The sequence below is a fragment of the Chrysemys picta genome, chromosome 3 (assembly GCF_011386835.1).
Source record: "Chrysemys picta bellii isolate R12L10 chromosome 3, ASM1138683v2, whole genome shotgun sequence".
NCBI classification, from domain to species: Eukaryota; Metazoa; Chordata; order Testudines; family Emydidae; genus Chrysemys; species Chrysemys picta.
Genome location: NC_088793.1, coordinates 188,501,830 through 188,522,615, shown reverse-complemented (window position 1 = coordinate 188,522,615; position 20,786 = coordinate 188,501,830). Strand labels below are relative to the sequence as shown.

General features: G+C 41.5%; 1 protein-coding gene and 1 long non-coding RNA gene across 4 annotated transcripts in view; one reads left to right on the top strand and one right to left on the bottom strand.

The window, feature by feature from the left end:
- The window catches only part of LOC135982541 (uncharacterized), a 28,111-nt gene extending 12,870 nt beyond the window's left edge, over positions 1-15,241 (bottom strand). Inside the window, exon 1 of the long non-coding RNA XR_010599943.1 lies at positions 15,071-15,241. This is a non-coding gene — a long non-coding RNA (uncharacterized LOC135982541). The remainder of the gene's footprint in view (positions 1-15,070) is intronic.
- Positions 1-20,786, top strand: part of BCL11A (BCL11 transcription factor A) — a 101,603-nt gene that overhangs the window by 22,434 nt on the left and 58,383 nt on the right. The gene's annotated exons all lie outside the window — the stretch shown is intronic.

The following is a 20,786-nucleotide window of genomic DNA, read 5'->3' as shown; positions in this document are numbered from 1 at the left end:
AGTGTTAGAAACTGCATTTTGTGGTTTCTTATTATTTTCTCTGACTTCGTTTTTAGGGAAGCAAGTAGGGTCCTCCCATTGACCTCAGTTGCATAATTCTGATTGATTTACATTACAGCAGGATAGGGCCTGGTGTTAGGTTGACAATCCCATGTTTGTCAGCGTAGGGCCTAATTTTGGGAGGTGCAGTATGCATCCTTCAATGGCAGTTGTGTGCATTCCGTGCCTTGCAGGAGATGCCCAAGACTTTGCAGATTTGAACGCTTTGAACCCCATCCTGTGTTCCTGGTGCACCCAAAGTCTTGTGGACTTCGAGAGGAATTTTGAGTTCCAAGATATGCAGGCTGTAGCTCCTAGTGGCTACACATGCTCTGCTACAGATGCTCCGCTTTACCAGCGGTATATTTGGATGACTGCACTGGCATTTGGGAAAGGGTGTGTAACTACCCGGCGAGGCTAATCCCTGCATCTGATGTTACTGCATGCTTCTATAGCCCTTTCCTCTTGAGGATCTCAAAGCACTTTACAAGTATTAATGAATGTGCCCGTTAATATTATTTATAGTGCAATTCATTATTAGCTTTTGAGGGAATGTATTCTTATTTTGTCATTTGCTGTTAAAATTAATACACTCTGTGCCGCTGTAAAAGTGTATTTGCATTTAATTGCAAGTCAGAATGAATTAATGGATATGATTTAAACCTGAATTCACTTAAAAAAAAAGCCCCTCTTCAGTGAGGAAGGAAAAGTAGCTCTGGGCTTAGTTTCTTTAGTGGATGTGGGGAGGGAAATAGGAGGTGGCGAAGGGAGCGGGGAGGGACAGACAGAAGCTCTGTTCCTTTCTTTAATTCTTGAGGTTGCTTTCAACAACAAAAAATGTCTCTGCCAGGAGGGGTTTAGGGAAAGTGGTCAAGCACATCTGCTCCTGAGAAGGTGGTAAAGAAAAGAGGTTAGTAGTAATAGGGAAGCAGCACAAAGGGAAAATTGTACATTGGAAGCATTAGTCTCTTCAGTCGTAGTGTGGCCAGACTGGTTTAGCAGACAGAATGATAGATTGCTTTGTCCAGGGTCCCAGGGTGTGCCCTGAACTTGAAGCACTTTGTTTATCTTGAATAGAAAGGGAAAAGCACAGACATAATCGATGTCTAGTTTTTTAGGAGCTAGAAGGAGGTAGGAGAACAGAGAAGACTAAGGGAGGGGAAGGGAAAAGTTGGGGGAGGGGCAGGCCCTGGTTGCGGCTGTCCATTAACAGATGAACTTGGCAGAAATCCAGATTTTGATGAGAGAGTGTCATAGCCCAAGAGCAGTCAAGCCTTTTCAATAATTTTTTTATACCTGCTGACTGTACATCAAATGCTCCCAGGTCTTTTGGCTAAAGGCAAGAAAGAAAAAAAAAAAAAAAAAGAGAGAGACAGCTCAATTTTTTCCCTCTGAACCAGTTGAGACCAGTCTTTTGGCCACGCAGACAGGTTCTATCATCTTTCCTGGCTTGCTATTGGGAAAAAAGAGTTGTAATAATGCCAGTAACCTGAGGGCCCAGGACAAAAAGGGTTTTGGTGTTCTGAGAGGCAAATTAAACTGAGCAAGAGTGTGAGAGTAGTAGGGGTGGGTGTGTTTGTGTGTCTGAGAGAGAACGAGAGAGATTTCATAAATTGCAGAAGTTAAATTCACTGTTTAAAACCATCTGTGAAGTAATCTGTGTATAGCTGAGAAAGGCAAATACAAGAGGAGATGTGAATACAGGTCGACAGAGTATAAAAGATAATACTGTAGTGAATAATTCCACAGAAGAAATCCTGTTCCAGCATGTGTGTGCGCTTGCTGTCTGCACACTGGTTTTGCACTGATTTAATCAATTGGTAGAGAAAACAATTTAGTTAAATTGGTTCAGACCCCTAGTGTGGACACGGTTATACTGATATAAAGCTGTTTAGACTTCTACAGCTTGTTTTGGATAAACACCTTTATGCTGGTATAGCTGTGTCCACACTGGAGGGCTGAACTGATTTAACTGCATCTGCTTTACTTAAACACGTGCAAAAACGGCATGGAGCCATATCTTGTATGTCTTCAGCCTTGTGCAGCTGTCACAAAATTTACCAGCCAAAGCACAAAATCTGCTTGCCTTCTTTTACCATGCGAGTGATGAGAACGAAGAAAACAAAGATATTTTACTAGCTCAAAAAAAAAAAAAAGAAGTTACTTGTCTGGGGTGAATAGGATTTTGCAAAGGTGTTTATAGTTACAGATTTGCACTGAGAGGCAAGCTTCCAAAGCTAAGGTCCACATCAAAGCTTCCCCAAAGTTCAGGGGTATTTGGATCCTGGGGTTCGATCTGGCCTATCGTAAAAACCTATGGTCAGTTGCAAAATGTGCAGTCTGTGTGTATAGATCTAGATTTATATAGGAGCCCAAATTGGTTTTTGTTTCTGATTATGATGTCTATTTCTGACAGTTATTCAGGTACTTACCAGTCTTGGCAGGAAGCTCAGTCTATAACATCCTGACATTTTTGCTTTTTAACAGGCCGGTCTCATCGTGCTGCAACAAACAGCAGCTTAGCAGAATTTCACTCTAGCTTATTTGAATAACATGTATTCTGGTCAAACAAGAGACTCCTCAAAGGAAGGTTTTTCCATTAATCTTATACTAGATTGATTTCAAATTTTAAAGAAATGGAATAACGAGGAAAACATAGACTCCCTAAGCCGCTAAAGATATATCTGTGCTGTGGTAAAAAAACCCTACAACACTGAATCTCAGAGCGTGGGTCAGCTGACTCGGGCTTGTGGGGCTGCAGGGGCTGCAGGGGCTGCAGCCTGAGCCCCGCGAGCCTGAGTGAGCTGACCTGGGCCAGCCATGGCCGTGCAGCGGGTCTTTTATTGCAGTGTGGACATACCTTTAGAGAGAAATTTTCAAAGGCACAAAGGGCAGTTAGGACTATATTGGGAGCTAACTGTCCTTTGTGCCATTGACAGTCTCCCTCCAATACTCAGATTGGCCTTCAATTAGCATAAATTAGTAGGACTTCTAGTCATTTGTGGATCCCTATATCCTCAGTGGACACAGGACTAAATGCAGGTGTGACTCTCATTACCTTATGGCAGGTGCAAGCCCCTGTGTCAATCTGTATTTGCAGGGGGTCCAGAACCCTAGTTCCTCAAGCATTGCCTGAAGTTTGTATTTCAATGGGCTGGAAACTTGGGCCTATTCTTCCACCCTCCATGTTTTCAGTTTAAAGTTTAATTAAATGTAGTGTATTGAATTCAACTTCATGAAAGACAAGTGCAAAAGTAACAGGAGTAAAAGTGAAGAAGTTCTCAGCTACAGCTCTGAGGTGATCTTCTCTCTGTGTATGCACTCATTCAGAAACTGGAAATCTCCTTTGTAAAACTGGTTCTGATCTTGATCTTGGAGTTGCATGTCAAACCATAAATGACTTCATTGTAAACTCCCTAGCTACTGTACACCCCTTTATCTCTGTCTGTCATTTGGCTGTGCATGTGGTTAATTTGTCCTGTGGAACGCCTGCTTATTATCTGTCTATCTAGGTACTTATATGGCTTCCATACATTAGCATGTGACCATCTAACAGGCCTTAATGAATGAATGCATCCTCTCAACAGCCCTGTGAGGCAGGGAAGTACTATTATCTTCCATTTTACAGATGAAGAACAGTGGCACAAAGATTAAGTGACTCTCACAAGGTCACACATTTAGCCTGTGGCAGAGCCCAGGTCTCCTGAATCCCAGTCCAGTGTATTAATCACCTTGCCACCTTGGCTCTTCTCTCCTCCCAGCCATCACAGGGAAGCCTCGGTTGAAAAATAAAATGGTAAAATAATAACATTTCAAGTTTGCTACTCATGTTTGCTTTCCCCCTGAAAACAGGAGCAGCCCTGCTTTGGATCTTTAACTGAGTTGGACTTCAGATGGTTAGAGGATGCTCTCTAACCTGTTAAAAGGTTGTAGGAGTGCAGGGTTGTTCCTCTATAACTGCTATTCCAGCCTTGTGGACTGGAATAGTGATTATTGACCATTCACGCCCCTTCATGAGGATCTTGGGCTACCAGACTGGTATAATTGCAGATTCAGTAGCCATTTCCCTGGCTTGATACCAACTGTCCCCTTCATGTCACCTTTTTGGGGTGGGGCCTTGTTCTCTGACACATAAGGTTGGGTCTGCCTGTTTGGCCACTCTATCCGCCACCTCATGTGCAGGGTTTGAGTGGATCCATGTCCTTGACCTAAAGGTCAGATACTTGTGTTTTGGACATTTAACTTACTTTCATTAAGGGTGAAATTCATCCCATGTTAGGCCACCCACACTGATACTTAAGTGTTGTAGCTGGCTTTTCATTGGCTTCCCACATTTGGGTCAGTTCACCGTTATGGTGAAGGTAAGCTGAATGTCCCAACAGACAAGCCAGAGTCTTATAGGTCAAGTACCTGCATCGACAGATTCTACAAAAAACATTGTACAGTGGAAACAATGGAGATTTAACAGTGCTGTAACTGAAAGACTACAGAGGAGCAGTAGCCTGGCTAAAAGGCTGCTGGAGGAGCTATGTAGTATTTCTGCTTCAAACTGATTGAAATGTCGACTAAAAATCAATGTTGTTGACTAGTGATAATTTACAGTTTTCTCGGTGCTAAGTAGTTCCACACTTAAGAATGAGTTTGCTGTACAGAGATTAGTGCAGAGAGTTCTGTATGCCACAATGAATCAGATGCATTATAGGTCAGCCCTTTATTTGTTTCATCATGACTTTTACACAGTTGTCATGTAATTTATGGCTGCTTTCACATTGTCAAACATTTTCATTGCAGCTCCTTCTTAACACACTCCTGTCACAAACACGGCTGCTTTAAAGACACTGTATTGTTTCATAATCTGAGAGGAGGACTATAAAATATCAAATTACACTATCTTCAGGCTAATCTAAATGCACTACAGATTGAAATCAGAGCTCGTTTGTCCCTGATGCAAATTATTAAGTTCTAATTATAAATATCCATTTAATTACCCCATACATTTTTATTCTGCAGACCCTTCTCAGCATCTCTGTCTGAGATACAGTAGATGTATAGGAGAAAATCTGCAGTAATTAATGTGCATTTCCTAAATAATAAAGAACAAATATGAGCCATTTGTTCTTGGAAGACATATCCGCACACACATTTTTAGCTATCCATGTTATGACTTCAGACACTGAATGCTAATTTAAAAAGAAACTGAAAAGACAAAAATAATAAATTTGAATATTTTGCCATTGAAAGGGCCTGATCCTACACAGATTTGTTCAACTAAGTAACCATTACTCTTGTAGAAATCCCACTAACCTCAGTGGAAATACGTACATGCGTACGGGTTACTCATGTGAGTAAGTTTTGCAGTATTAGACCCAATCTTACAATAGATAATGCTATATTCCAACATGTGCAACAATGCTCATGTTAGAAGCTCCATAAACCAACATGAGTCGATGCCTTTTACAGTGAAACAAATACAGAGATCTGGTTTCTGCCAGTATTTTAAACTTGTTTGATTTAATATTGAACACTACACAAGCAAGTAACAAAAGCTTCACTTGAATAATAGCAGTGATTGCTTGTTTTTTTCTCCCGTTTTTGCGCACTTGTTAACACAAAAATGTGGTGTGTTGTCTGCAAACAGCATTATGCATTAAGAAGATCTACAATGGACAGTGCAATGCCTTGCACTGGCCCATCCCTCCCCCAAAAGCATAATCAACACCCCAGCTTGAAACAGAATTTCTGAATGAAAAAAGATTAAATATTTATAATGGGAGGAAAAAACACCCCCCCCCTTATTTTGTCATAAGACTTTTCTCTACTTTTAACTGGGGATGATGGCATAATTTTGAGCATATTTGATGACTCTGAAAGAGTCTGAATGATTTCTACATCTTTTATTATTTGCTGGGATTTCATTAGCAGGCTCAACGTGGGGTTTAAGGTCTAATAATACTTTTACCTCGTACTTGTATAGGGGCAAATCCTACACCCAGTTGTGTGAGAGAAGGGAAGGGCAGGGGTAATACTGAATTCCCCACACTTGGTACAGAGTGGCTCCTTGGTGGCTACAGCAGCTCAGTTGTTGGCATAGCCTTTTCCTTGGCCTCCCACTTCCTGGGCTGCAGAAGATCCTCTGGCTCCATCACCCCTCCATGCCTCACTCATGCCCCACCCCGTTATGCTCCCTGCGTGCTGACTCCTCTCGAAACTCCAGTGGGAGTTTTGTCGGCGTATGGACTGCAGGATCCCTGTCCGAGGGCTAGATTGTGCAAATTGCACATCGTACAGGGTGGCGCCCAAGGAAGAGCACAGGAGCATTCTGAAAGGCTGGCACACAAGGGGGAGAGAGCCATTGTTCAGCCTCCTCCCTGCCCCTCCCCATCCCCTTTGGGGAGCCTTGTGCCCCAGGGAAGTAGGGAGGAGCAGTAGCTGGACTCCTTTGAATACAGGGATTGGAATTCTGCCTGGCCCTTAGGCAGGCCAACCAACGGGGCGTGGAGGCGCCTTATTCTCTCCCCCTCACTGCACAGGCACGTGAATTGCCTGCTAGCATGCTTATCAGGGATGATTCTCATCTATCAATGCAGAGAGCAGGAAAAGACAAGAGCATAAATACAGAAAAAGAATCGTTAGCGGAGATTCTGCTCTGAGTTACCTTGGTGTAAATCCAGAGTGACTCCACTGAGGACATTAGAGTTACTTTATGTGTGCACCCGTGTAACAGAAAGCCAGATCCCACCCATTATTGTTATTTATGTTTAGATTAACAAAGGGCCTGATCAACATCCATTGAAATCAATGGAAAACTCTCAGTGACTTCAGTGGGCATTGGATCAAGTGCAGATTGAATCGATGTCTGTCTCTAAGAATTGTATATACATGTATACACCCACCCACCCACCTATATGGGATGAAATTCAGGCTTCATTGAAGTCAATGGGGGTTTTGCCATTGACATCTGTAGAGCCAGGATTTCGCTCACAGAGTCTCTTACCAAGTGCACATTCACTTATGTTTTTTTGATAATAATTTATAGGTTCTAGAAGAAAAAATATTCTATAGTATCAATGTAATTATCAATTAAAGTGTGTTTTGAATTTTATATTTCCCCACATCTACTACAGCAAATCACATTTTTCTTTTCTTTGGAGCCTTTCTTAACTTGGTCTTATTTTTTCTTTTTATAAAAAAAGAGTGTTTTCAGAAATGTCCCAAAATCTGAGGTAACTTTATCCCCTATAAATTAGAACTGCATTTACCTGTAACTTTCTCTTACAGTTTCATCCAGAAGGCAGTAGGAAGAAAAGATGAGAAATAAGTATTCCTATCAGACAAGGATCTTTAAACAAAACCAAACCAAACCCTATCTCCTAAATAAAGGAGTAATTCTCTTAGCTTTTCTGAAGGTAATACATTTTTTTGGAATGAATTGGGGGTATCTTTTTTTTTTTTTTTTTTAGCCTTGCATCACTGTTATTGTGCTGCTTTGAGACATAATGCTTTTTATTGTGATCCCTTCATAATCCACATGTAGAGATAATCGGCTGTTTCAGAATTTCGCATCCTATCATATCTATTGTGAAGAAAGTTAAAATACTGTGCAGACTAGTAGTCAGATAAGGGACAGACCATGCTGCAGACATGCAAATGCTTTATTTCTTACACTGTATGTTGTTACATGAACAGCTGAACATAGATAAAATTCTTGTCTATAAAGAACATTCTAAATAGGAAGCAAACCATATATTCAAACGTGAATCTTAGAATTTTATAGCACAATATGCTGTCTCTGTCTCTTTTTATTATTTATGTATTTATTTATTTTATCATGCAAATGCATCAGCCATTATATTGTTAATGTGTGGTGGGGTGCTTCTGATAGGACAGCCTTGGCTCACTAATGGGGTCAATCATGTCACAATGTGATATATGGATTATGTTTATCATGGCATATTTTGTTTGCAAGCTAGGCTGTGAGAGTGGAACAGATGATAAATGAAGATACCCTACATTTTCACACTAGTTCCTGTGGTCACAAGTTTCCAAAACAATAAAGAGCTTCTCATAATGGAGAGGCACATAATTCACTTGAAGTTTTAGATCTATGGCTAAAGTTTAAAATATGATAGTCCATTACTTCAGTGTTTTGCTTAAAGCTCTTATTTGACCCAGATAAATTATTTTGGATTTGTTGTGAAAACCTTGGGAAATGTATGAACCTTCCATCCAGTTATGTAATTTGCCTGGCTGTAATATTGGTCTGTTTTTTATCACCCCAGCCCCTGTATGGCATTTGGATGTGTGCTCATCATTAGAATTCTTAGTAATAGATATATATGTAAAACACTTATTTATTCTCCTAAAATCAACATTTTCTTCATGAGGTGCTGCTTAGTCTGTAGAGCGAGCTATAGGGAAAATAACCATAGCAAATGTAAATGCCATCTTTGCTTAGATGTTCCTGCTCATAATTTCTCCTCCATTAAAACATCCAGGGATAACACAGTCTGCAATTTATTTGAGCAAAAACACCCATTCAGCCAATGATGCCCTATACTGAGGGATGCTATTGCAAATCTGATGGCTGTAATTTAGCCTGTAGCTACAGTAATATGAAAGGTAGAGAGCTAACAGCTTGCTGATGAATCAGTGTTCTCTTCTCTATACACTGAGTGCATTTGCCCTGGTATCTCAGTGGCTGCTGCACTTGTTGCTGCTGAATAGGAGTACTCCTGTGCTCTGCACAGAAGTATGCTTAGCTCTTGTTATTTATTTTTCCCATGGACCCCTCTTTCTCTCCCCCCGTGCATCTGGTTAAATGGACTACAGCAATCTGTACACAGTTACTTCTTACTTATTTTATCTCCTGAAAGATATTAAGTCCAACAAGCTTTTACCCAGTGAGTCTATAGAGAAAACAGCTAGGCAATTCTTGTTTCAATCTACACGTCTCTCTGGAGCACTAGTTCCAGAGACTGATCAATAGGTTTTATTGTAGACCTCACTGTCTCTAAAAGCATTGTGACCTTATCCCAGCTAAAAATAGTATTTGCTCTTGCTGCTTACAGAACCTTGACCTGTGAAAACCCATTTGGAACATAACTGACACATCCAGTCAGCTGCATATCTAAGACATACTCTGTGAATGAATTCTGTACAGCACTGTCCAGTTACAGGAGAGCACTTTCTTACAGTAGTTGGAAAGAAAATACCAGATATGTGGTTATACACCTCAGTAGGAGTGAGGTTATTGCAGTGGGGGACAATCCTGCCATCCTAACCTCAAGACACTTAGGGCCTGATCAATCAGAGATACTGAGCAACCATTACCCCAGCTGAAGTCAATCTCAGCAGCAAGGGCTCGGCACCTCTGAACAATCTGCCTCTTTTTTTTTATAAAGAGATTTACAGCAAGTACATGTTAGTACAATGTCCCAAGCTTCTCTTCTGACAAGACATTTCATTGCATTTGTCATTTATGTTGGTTCAATTGTTGAACTAGGACAGCTTTGGAAAGCACAGTTCTTGAGAGCATTTGACACGTTTTTACTGTAGTTCTTTAGATTTGCCAACAAAATAAAAATTCTCTAAAGTTTAAAACCAGTTCGTTCCTAATAATCAACAGATTGATCCTTTTCAGTCAGACTCTTCCAAGTTATATTGAGGTGTGTGGTTGTAGGGGAGGAGTTTAATGTAGAGGTTGATAAGCTAATGATCCGCTGAAGTAGACTAGTATCTTAGATTACTTACTGCATCAGAAAAAGTCTAATAGCAAAGAAGAATATATTTTTTTACGTACACATCATCTGCAGAATAGTATCTGCCAGAAAAGGGTTGTTTGGTGTTTTCAGTGGAAATGAACAGACGTTGGAGAAAGATAATTTCTTAAAGGAGGGGAAAAAAACCCATATGAAAGGCAGTCCAGTGAAGGGTTAAGCAACATTCCTAGTAAGAAAGGTCTAGTGCACAGCCTCTGGAAGATGAAAAGGGAAGACAGCTATGATTGCAGAGCTGTAAAAGGTGGCATTTTGTTCTCCTGTTAACAAAAGCCAGGACTATTGTTGCCTCCTAGCTTGAAAGAGAGGTCACTGGTGGTATTAGTGCAGCTAATCACATAAGAGACCGGGTGGGCTTGGTCTGCGTGCTGTATCTGCTGCCTAAGAAGCTGAGACTGGCCACACTGATCTGTTCCCATACACAGGTTCCTCTTTGGTTACACAAAATGTCCGCTCTTGCTCTCTTAATGCATAGGCTATTATTAGCAAGTGTCACTCAGTTATCTGAGAGTGGCGCTTTTAGCTGCCATCTAAGTGCCTGACACTCGGGTTTACAGAAGATTAAATTAAATTTTAGGCAGGTTTGGCTTTACTGAAAGTAGACAAAAGGAGCAGCTGCCGTGGAAACGTAATCTGGCACCAACAAGTACACGGTGCCATGATTTGATATTTTTTCCCCCTTGCATGTTTGGAGGTTCTAAATATGCAGGTGACTATTTTTGAGAATAGGAACCTGGCAAACTGCTCTCAGTGGGGACAGAGAATATGGGCCATTGTCCTAATCTATCTGCTGTGCTTCCTCCCCATTGATCAAAGAGTTTGTTCCAACGGAGAGTTTTTTGTACAGTGTTTGGAAATGGCTGGTTGGCAAAATCAGTGCTGTTCTTTTCCCTTATGGTTTTAGCATATCTTTACAAATACTTTAGTATAAAGCCCGGTATGAGTATTATTTACGTATTGATTGACTCGTTGATTTGTAAATGGGATCCATCCCCTCAGCAGCTAGGCACCTTTCGTTACATTTTGCAAAAATACACAAATATAGGCCTGAGGTAAGATTCTAAGTATATCTTGCCCTTAAAATCGCCTGGACGTCCATCGTACACTGGACCCACACTTGGACTCTGGTGGTGTGCCACAGGGAGGAAACTCCAGATGGAATCAGCCAACCACTAAGAACACTCTGCTGCTGGGCCCAGAAGAGCAGGGACAACCCACTAGGTTGTAACCATCTCAAAGAACATAGTGAAGGAGGTGATTGCTCAAATATTTGAGTCCTGGACCATGTAGGTCTTTATAGATCATCGCCAGCACTTTAAACTAAGCCCAGAAGTGAACAGGCACTTGGTTCAGAGCGCAGTGCTCTGCTCAGAATGGTTCACTTGACTTCAGAGCCGAGCCAGTGGATTTTGTACTGGTTGCTTTTTCAACCATAGCTCCAACTAGAATGCACTGCACTAATCTTAGATGAGATTTTAAAAACATGAATTACTGGGGCAGTGTCCACATCAGAGAAATAGTCAGGGTTTGTGAGCCAGCAGTAGATGGGAAAAAAAGACATTGTGTGGGACACCTTACTGGTATCCAATGCTTGAAGGACATTGTCAGACATAGATGATAATACTGACTGCATGTTTAAAACCAGATTGATAGGGATCAAAGACACCTTGCAAGATCGAGATGCAACTGGAGCTGTTCCAAAACCACTTTCTCAATAACCTTCCTCAAGAGGGAAAAGTTTAGAGACTGGCCAATAACTGGCAAGGCTGTTAATGTCAAGAGATATTTTTCTGTTTAGCAGGATGACACTGTTCCAGGGCAGCTGACACCTTGCTCTCCTGAAGTGAGGCGTCATACCAGGTATGGGCCAAAACCAGACCTGGTGAACTTCACAAAGCAGGAGTGCAAGGGGAAGCTCAGCAGTGGTAGGACACAACTTTTCAACATATCCAAAAACAGGGGGAAACTGCCAGAAAAACCATTAAATACGGTTTAATAAAATAAATAAATAACTAAATTAAAATAAGATGAAAATAAATAAATAAATAAAAGTTTTAATAAAAATATTAAATAAGGAAATTTATTCATGGGAACACAATCATCAGCTGTGTTACTGGTATATTTTATCATTGCTTCTGATCCAGTGACTGATCTGGATGAGTTTTAAGCAAATGTCATGGTACCGCAATATCTTTTTGTTGGTTTGCACACCTGTAAGGTTGTGTAGCACCCTCTCATAGGGGAAAAAAGTGCAGAAGGAGCAAAAATCTGCAGCTTTGTTATGTGGTATATTATTAGCACGAGTTACAGGACAGTCCACGCTGGAAGCACACAAAGGAAATCTTGTCATATCTGCCAAGGGGCGTGGTTATAAAGTACACAGGCACAGACTGAAAAATAGCAGAGACCACATAAGAGATGCTGTATACAGGTGCTCAAAGTCCCATGACCGGCATGCCTCTTGATGTGGAAGTGGGCCATTCAGTACACAAGCGTATGTCTCAGAGTCAGAACTTTTACCACACAAGAAAGCAGTGAACTGATTGAGGAAGCATTTTAATATGTCCCCACTATGGACATAGCCATGAACAAATTACTGCTGCCTAGGGAAGCCTGGACTAGTGATCTGGTTTTGTACATGGATCTGTTTTGGAATGATATCATGTCGTATAACTTGCTTCCTACTGAGCCCTCCCCTTTCCAATAAACCACACCCCATATTTTCTGTTAACTGCAGTCAGCAGCACTCCAGCTGTATATTGCCTTTCCCTGTCCTAGATTGGTATAACATCCTAGCAAGCAGTGTTATTTCTCTATCACAAGATATCATGCCTACGCTTTTAATGTATCTTGCTGCAATGAGCTGTATTAAGTGTTGTGCATTGCAGGGGACTGTAAATGGGCAATTATATATAGGTTTGTATATCTATGGGGGGGAGATACGGTCTAGAAATTAGTGCCAGGGACCGGGCATGTCAGGACCCCTAGGCTCTGATTCTTGATTCAAGCTGTGCTTGGACATAGAGGCGACTGGCAGCCCAGGGAGTCAGCTGCAGCTCTCTGCTACCGGGCTATGCAGTTATAGTGAGGGGGATCCTGTTCTAACTTTAAGCAGCTGGTGCTGGGAGGGTGAGGTTCCTTATGCTGCTAGAAGATTGGGCGTAGCTGAGCTCTGCTCTGCAACACACTCCCACTCCTGGCATGCTCCCAGCCTGCCCTGACGTGCCTCCTTCTGTCCTTATATGAGAGGGTTGGTTGGGCTGGCATAGGAGTTGGCAGCGGGGAATTCCTCCTGTGTAAGGGGAATTCTTCACTTGAAAACTCTGGCCAGTTTAAGGCCACACAGAGTGGCATTAATGGACTGGAGAATCTGTCCCCTGGGCTCTATTCCTGGCTCTTTTACAGATTACCTATGTGACCGTGGGTAAGTCACAAATCACTGAAGTCCGGGTGAGGCGTGCCTTTAGGATTTGACCTACAGTTTCATGGTTCCTCAGTTTGCTCATCTGTAAAATGGACAGTAAAATATCTACTTCACATGAATGTTGTCAGGGTCAGATTTTTAATAATGGAATAGCACTTTGACAGGTTCAGATGAACGATACCTCAATGAATCATCACTCAGAATTGATGCACCCATGTACTTCCATCATTACCAATAGAAGTTTTGCACAAGCACCGAAGGGAAAATATTCCTCACAATTTTTAATCATGTAGACAAAAAACAAAACAAAACAAAAGCAAACAAAAAGAGAGTTGGTTAACTTCCTTTATTTGAAAACCCTGTGCAGTGATGGTATTTTGTGGCTCTGAAAGTGAAGAGTGAGATTTTTCAAAAGTGCTTAATCTTGGCCTAACTCTGCTGCCGCAGATCAACAGTAAAACTCCGATGCTGAGTGCTGTTGAAAATAGTACCCTAGATGTCTATGTTACTCCATCTAAGACACTATATTTATTTGTTTTGCTTTCAGAAATGTGGATGCCTTGAAATTTTAAAAAGCATTCCAAAACCCTGATTTATGACACCAGAACTCTAGAATTTACATTACTCACTAGTAATTCAATATGCAAATTAACCAGTTTATATATCCAAATACTGTTTTCATAATTTGCACCTTGTATCTGATGAAAAAAAATGAAGCAATTCCTTAAATTAACAAAACAAATAAGAGAATTAAAAAAGGGTTAGAAGTGGAGAGAATGGCTTGTTCTTGGAATTTTATTATTTTCATTATTATTTGTTTTTGATAGTGTTGCAGAACTCATTTTATAATTCATTTGTTGAAGCATGTGTTAATTTTTGGAACAGTCACTATGATGTAACATAAAGACTTAGGGACAGACTCTTTATACTTTTTCTCAGGTTGAGTAGCATCGAACTCAGCAATGCCAGTAGTCCCATTTATTTCAGAGGGGCTACTCACAAAGTAAAATGTTACTCAACGTGAGTAAGGATATGAAAATTTGGCCCCCCTCAGAAATCCTTTTTTCCTATGTTAGGGCCAGATTGTGGAGCACTTACTCAGCTGGTAAACACTTATTCACCCGAGTAGAACTATTGGCTTTAATGGGACTATTTCAATGAGTAAGTGCTTATCCATGTAAGTAAGGGTTACATAATTTGGCCCTTATCACAAGTGTTTTATTAAAAATAAACAGCATTGTTGATTGCGCAAGTTATTTTCTCACATAAGTTTTAAAGGAGAGAGAGGATATACAATGCAAGGGAGTCAGCAAAGCTGAGGCAGGACTGGCTATGAATTACGGTGTTTCAAAACGTGTATCAGTGATTTGGCTCTGCTTTGTCTTTCCTGGATTAGCAACACTAACAGCAAAAACCACCATTGTCCGAGTCATTTGAACAAAGTAATTGACTATCAATATCAGGAACTACTGCAAAACTTTGCGGAGAACAAGTTAGAACATACCTTAGCAAAATCTTATAACAAAGAGTTACTCAAACACACCCTTGAGTCTAGTGAGCTATACATTGAACTTCAATTCAAAGTGAAAGACTTTTATGCTTTGTGTACATTTTTGTATCTACTCAGAGTGATTCAATACCACACATGATGTGATTTTAAGTTAGTAAAATAATCTGCAAACCCCATGCCCAAGCGAGCACTGAGATGAGTAGTTTATAGCCCGACATGGCAAGCTGACTAGTCTTTACAAGTCCGAAAGGATTCAAGTGATTCCCATTTAACTTTCTTGTACAGTTGTATTTTTTTTACTGTAGAGAGATTAAGTGGTACCTCAGCCATCTTTCAGTCGGTATTTTCCTCACAAGGAAGAAACAAAGAGAGAAGATCTTGTCCTCTGCTGTGTGAGTGTAATGATCTTTCTGTAAGAAGCTCCACACCCACTTCTACCTACAGGTTAGAGACACATTTTTGGCACGGTGCAGAGTAAACGTTCCAACATGTTTCTAATCTGCAGCTCTCACGTCTTTAAAGGTCTGGTGTTGTGGCTTTAGTTGCATGAACATATTTCAAGGCATAACACCCATGTGGTGTAAAATATGAAACATAAGTAAAACACTGTAACATGCATTAAATATGCTGATGCTACTTTGCTAATGTTCGTTTCTTATGCTCTTTTGTAATCCTTATTGTTTCCCATTTTTTTCGCTATTATACTAGCTGCTTTTTCTAGACATCTTACAAAGTAGTAGTAATAGCTTCTTGTGATACTGCTGTATTCTTATTCTTCATTGGTTATAACTGCCCCTTGGCTTCGCTGGGATTATAAATTCTGCTTTTGGTTCTTCCTCTTCTAATGGGCATATATTTGAATGCTGTAGGGCCTGATCCAAAATCCATTAAAGTCAATGAAAGTCTTCCCATTAACTTCATTGGGTTTTGGATCAGGTCCTAAATTACAACTGTCCCCCTCATCCACTTTACTGAGACATGTAACTTGCCTTTTGTCAATTTTTAATTTTTTTTATCTGGATGTCATAACCTCGGCCCATAATCAAAAAATTCATTTTAGCATCTCTAGGTGTTGTTATGCCGTCAGTGACCCTGGTACAACCCTACTGACTTTGTACATGTTGTAGATGTTCAGACAGGGGGAGTCATAGTTCTGGCTCCACCACTGATTGTCTAGTTTATTTAAATAGATTTTCTTCTAAAGGAAAAAAAAAAAAAGCCAACAACCCACAGTTCTGTGAGTGGAGTGAGATTGATTAACCTTCTCTTGTTATGTGAAGATCCAGCATTTACTCTTGGACCTTTCCCTCCCCCGGGGCTGTGCAAGGGTTAGAGCATTTTAGACTTTTCCCAAAGTATCAACATTAGGAACACCATTACGAACAGACTAGATGAATGACCAAAATGTAGGGGCAGAATTAATTAGCTAGTTAGAAAGCTACAACAAGTCATTTACTAAGAATAATTAAGATTTGCTATTGGAAGCCAGTTCATCCTCCAATCTGTGTCAATGGTGTTTATAAATCAGGATAACAAAAAGTGAGGCTGCATTAGGCCTGCATGACATTACGGGGGCATTTAGATCCAAAATGTAGCACTGCCTTATAAAATCAGACAGACAATATGAAGCAGTTGCTGCTCAAATAAAGATGACAGCTGGGCTGCTCAGGAGTTAGTGGACCAAATTCTGCTCTTGTTTTTCTCAGTGTAACCCTGTCTCAGGTGCCAGGGTACACAACTTTCACTGATATCCAGAAAAACAAAGATATGTAATCAGTAAAGGTGGGATGTGCTGAAAGTAGGTTTGCAATTTGGCTACCTGTATAAGCAGACTTTGGTAGTATATTGGATGCTTGATCATAAACCAAATGCATGTAAGCAAGTCTCTTCTGTGTACTAGGATGAAGGGATGTACTGATGAAGAGAGTGTAGATTGCTGTGAAAAATATTGCAAGCATTGGAAAGTGTTTCAGTTTGCCCCTACAGAAGAATGAATGATCACAAGCTTAGCATTAGGATGTATGTAGCTCCTGCCTCTTTGATGTATGGAAATAGTCACCATTTTACTGTTTCTCTGGAGAAGTAAGAAAATGGCAGTGTATTATACAATTGCCAGCCAGGCCTGCAGGATCAAGCAGCAAGAGTAAAGCAAAACGTTTTAAAAGGGAAACATTACAATGGATCACATGTAGAATGTCTCTTGAAAGTTTTGCTGGTTCCCTATCTCTTCTTCTGCACTAAAGTAGTAAGAGTGAATGAGTGACATCACAAGCATGTCCATGATAAAACATGTGAGCTCATGGCCAGGGCTGTATCACCAAGTACTGCCACAGATGAGGCATTGATTCAATCACACGCGTGTGTGTTGGAGACAGAACATGGAGCTAGGAGCTGAGTGTCTCCCTGGAAGCACTGCTCCCTGCTGGAGCTGCTCAACAGCACTTTCCTGCTCATCACCTTCCATCTTGGTTATTGTAACCCCTTTGGCCTCACATCACCCCCAAATCATTCAAAACACAGCTGCTGAAATCACTTTCCTTGCCCCTAGCTCGGAATGCCCATGCCTTTTCCCCTCCTCCACTGGCTTCTCCTGCTACAACACAGCAAGTTCCATCTTCTTGTTTCTGCCTTCAGGGCCCTGCATAACTGCCCCTCCTGACTTATCTACCCTTGTCCCTTTTTTGTGCCATACCTCCTCCCCCCACTCTACCAGTGATGCTACCCATGGTGCCTTGTTGTCCACTTCCACCACCTTCATCTCTGTGCCTAGTTTCACACTGTCTGTGGTTCCCTGAACTGGTCTCTGCATTAAAAATCTTCCTGAAGATACTCTGCATTCATTGCACCCATAAAAAAATCTAACTGGGTGATTATGGGTACTTGTGGGTAAGCTCTATGAGCAAAAGAAGTTACATGAGCAAAAGAAATTACATGAGCAAAAGAAGGCCAAGTACCACCTAAGCCATTTCACATGTATGTTATACCTCTTCCCCCTGGACTCTGTCATCTCTTATGTCAGCAAAGTGCTTAGCACGTTGTAACTGGAAACCAATAATAATAATTAATTATTATGACGACATAATAAATATTTCACCTTTGTGCGAGGCATTTCAGACGAGCTTGCAGTCAAATCCACGTTGTTATGTTTTCCCATTTATAAAGGCTCAATGCATATACCATACTCCACAAAGTTTTAGAGCCTTTCTCAAATTTACAGAAAATTAGTGTGCGTCTGCTTACTTCCTGTAGGAGTCAGGGGGAACTGTGCCTGTGCGATTTAGGGGATGAGAGAGCCCCACATCCAAATATGTTGGGAAAGAACCAAAACCCTGAATCCAAACACCCCACAGCTTTGGATCCATACCCAGTGTTTGCAGTTTACCAAGCCCAGAATAGGATTTTGCTTCAAAGAGGGCAGTTAGGCTGGGAGCTGTTTTGCACACAAAACTCCTGTTGACTTGAGTGAGAATTACAGGCATAGGAAGGCTGCAGGGCAGATCACAATCACCCTAGGCATCCGTTTTCCCATCTGTAAAATAGGGATAATGACACTTCCTTACTTCACTGGGGTATAGTGAGACTTCATTCACTAATCTGTGTAAAGTGTTCTGCGATTCTTGGACGGCAGGTGCTCTAGAAATACAGTGTGTTACAGGCAACAGGTGTATCCTCTATGGCTGCATGTCTCAAATAGCAACTCCACCAGCCAGGTAAGCAGTACTGGTGAGCCCAGTAAGTCCCAGGGGGTTACTAGCTGTGAGGTGGGGTCTTAAGGGTAGGGAAAAAATGCAGGGGCCATCAAGGGAAGGACAGAGACTGAGAAGATGTTTTGAGAAAGGAAGGAAAGTTGCTATAGTAATTCTGCTCCATAAACCATATAGAACCATATAGGTTTGCCTAGGCTAGGATTCAGAGGGGTGATGTTAGAGGCTATTAGTTAACATGTGCTAACTTGATACCTTCTAAAGTAGACAAAGTGGGGAACCCAAGGCTTCCACTGAGACAGCTAACCCGAAATATATCTTGTCTACACGAGCCTTATAGAACATGGTGGGTTAAGATGTTCTAAAAGTGCACCTATAAATCCTGGTCAAGAAGACAGACCATGAAAGGTCAGTGTTCAGAAGAGAGCATGTGGGTCTTCCTTGCAGAGGCTCAGACTGGTATATCATTAGGTTAATTTTCCTCCTCTCTTTCTTAGTATGAATCCTTTGATATTTGAGCAGGGAAATCCTTATCCTCCTTTATCAGGAAACTCTACCTCCTCTTACCTTACGCTCCTTTGAAAAGGCTTCCCCATGATCTTGTAGTTCATTCTTTCAAATGTGTTTGGATTTGGAAGTGTCTGCACATTCAGGATTTGTTTTCTCATATCATCCCGGTCAGTTGATACACTGAGGCCCAAGGATATGAGGAAGTGACTCACTTCAAATGAACCCCCTATAGCTAAGGAGTCTCTGGGGGACTTACACTACCTTTGACATGAGTTACCTGCCCTGAGAGGCCAAACCAACACTTCTCCTTAAACTGCGAGCTTTGGGGGTGCACTGGTGGATTCCAATAAAAGGCTGGTATTGCCAATACGTGAGCACATGCTGAGAAATGTGTGTTTAATTTTCCAGTTGCTGTTTGGGGGGTTGGCACATGTGTGTGTCAGACCAGTTGTCTCATGGGATACAGAATGGTGGAGAAGCCACTGGCAAGGAGCCAAGCTGAGGGGTAAGAAGCTTTGGGGGAACAAGCAGGGTCAGGGATGAAGACAAGTGAGGACTCAGGGCTGTGGGAACCACCTGGGTGACAAGCAGGAGCAGGTAGAGGGGGCAAGTATAGCAGCTGTACTGCTGTCTGCCATCTCCCATGCCACTGGCTGCCTCCCCACCACTTCTGGAGACAGTAGCCTCACCCAGTAGACGGGAGTTTGTGACCAGTTTTGATCCACATTGTTGCTAGTGTCAGCATCACAAAATGATGGGTTGGCTCATCCACAGATCACTTATGCATAAGCATACAGGGTATGTCCCCTCTGTACTTACTGTGTCCTAGCCCAGGGAATGAGACTCCTGAATCTAGTCCCCTTAAGTCACTCACACTGCGGGGCAGAGCACTTTTCCTGTGACACAGGGTTGATGGGAATTCACTCCTTTGGTTGATTTTTCTTTTTTTTTTTTTAAGGAAAATCCTTTGGGGGAAACTTAGGTACAACCACATATAAGAAACTGGGCTGGCACAGCAAGTGTATTACTCCTGAAATGGTCCAAGGGATGGATTAAAAAGACAGCAAAAAGTTGGGGGGGAGTATCTCTTATCCTCCATTAGTTGTGCCTATTCCTACTGGTAACTGGCATGTAGCTCCTGAAAGCAGAGCCAGGGAGGTTATATTTAGTTAATGATTACGTTAGATAAAGTTTGTTTCTCAACCTCGGTGCAATGTACTGTAGTAGAACCTGCTCACTTTCTTCCTTTGGGATGGCACACAATTGAAAAACTGAAAGGATGAAATGCTCCTACATGGACCAGGCTATAACATGCTTCAAGTGGTTTAAAATCTCTGCAGAACCCTGATCAGTTATTGCTGGAGACCAAAGAGCTTCTGCTCCTGTCCCTTTCCACAGAAGATGAGAAGATTGCACTGGCCCTTTTATGAATTGGTTCTACTTACAAAGGACCCGCTTCTCCTTTCACATGACCATTTTTACTCCTGGTATGACTGCATTGATTTCAGTCGAGTTACTCCTAATTTGCATCCATATAAGGGAGTGGAGAATCAGGCCCAACATAATTTTTAAAAAATGAAAACATAAGTGACTTTCTTTGCAAGATATGGATCTGTGGACCAGCTGAACACTTTGCAGTAAATATTCAGAACAGCATCAGATTTCAGTTGTACCACATCCAGTAAAGTCAAGAGGAGATGTAGAGCTGAAACTCAGGGCAACACTTCCGGTGTAGCTCAGCTGGGCTTTCATGGAGCTATGCTGATTTACAGGCGCTGCGGCTTTGGCCCTACAAATTCACCTCTTCGGTTAGATGGGAACAG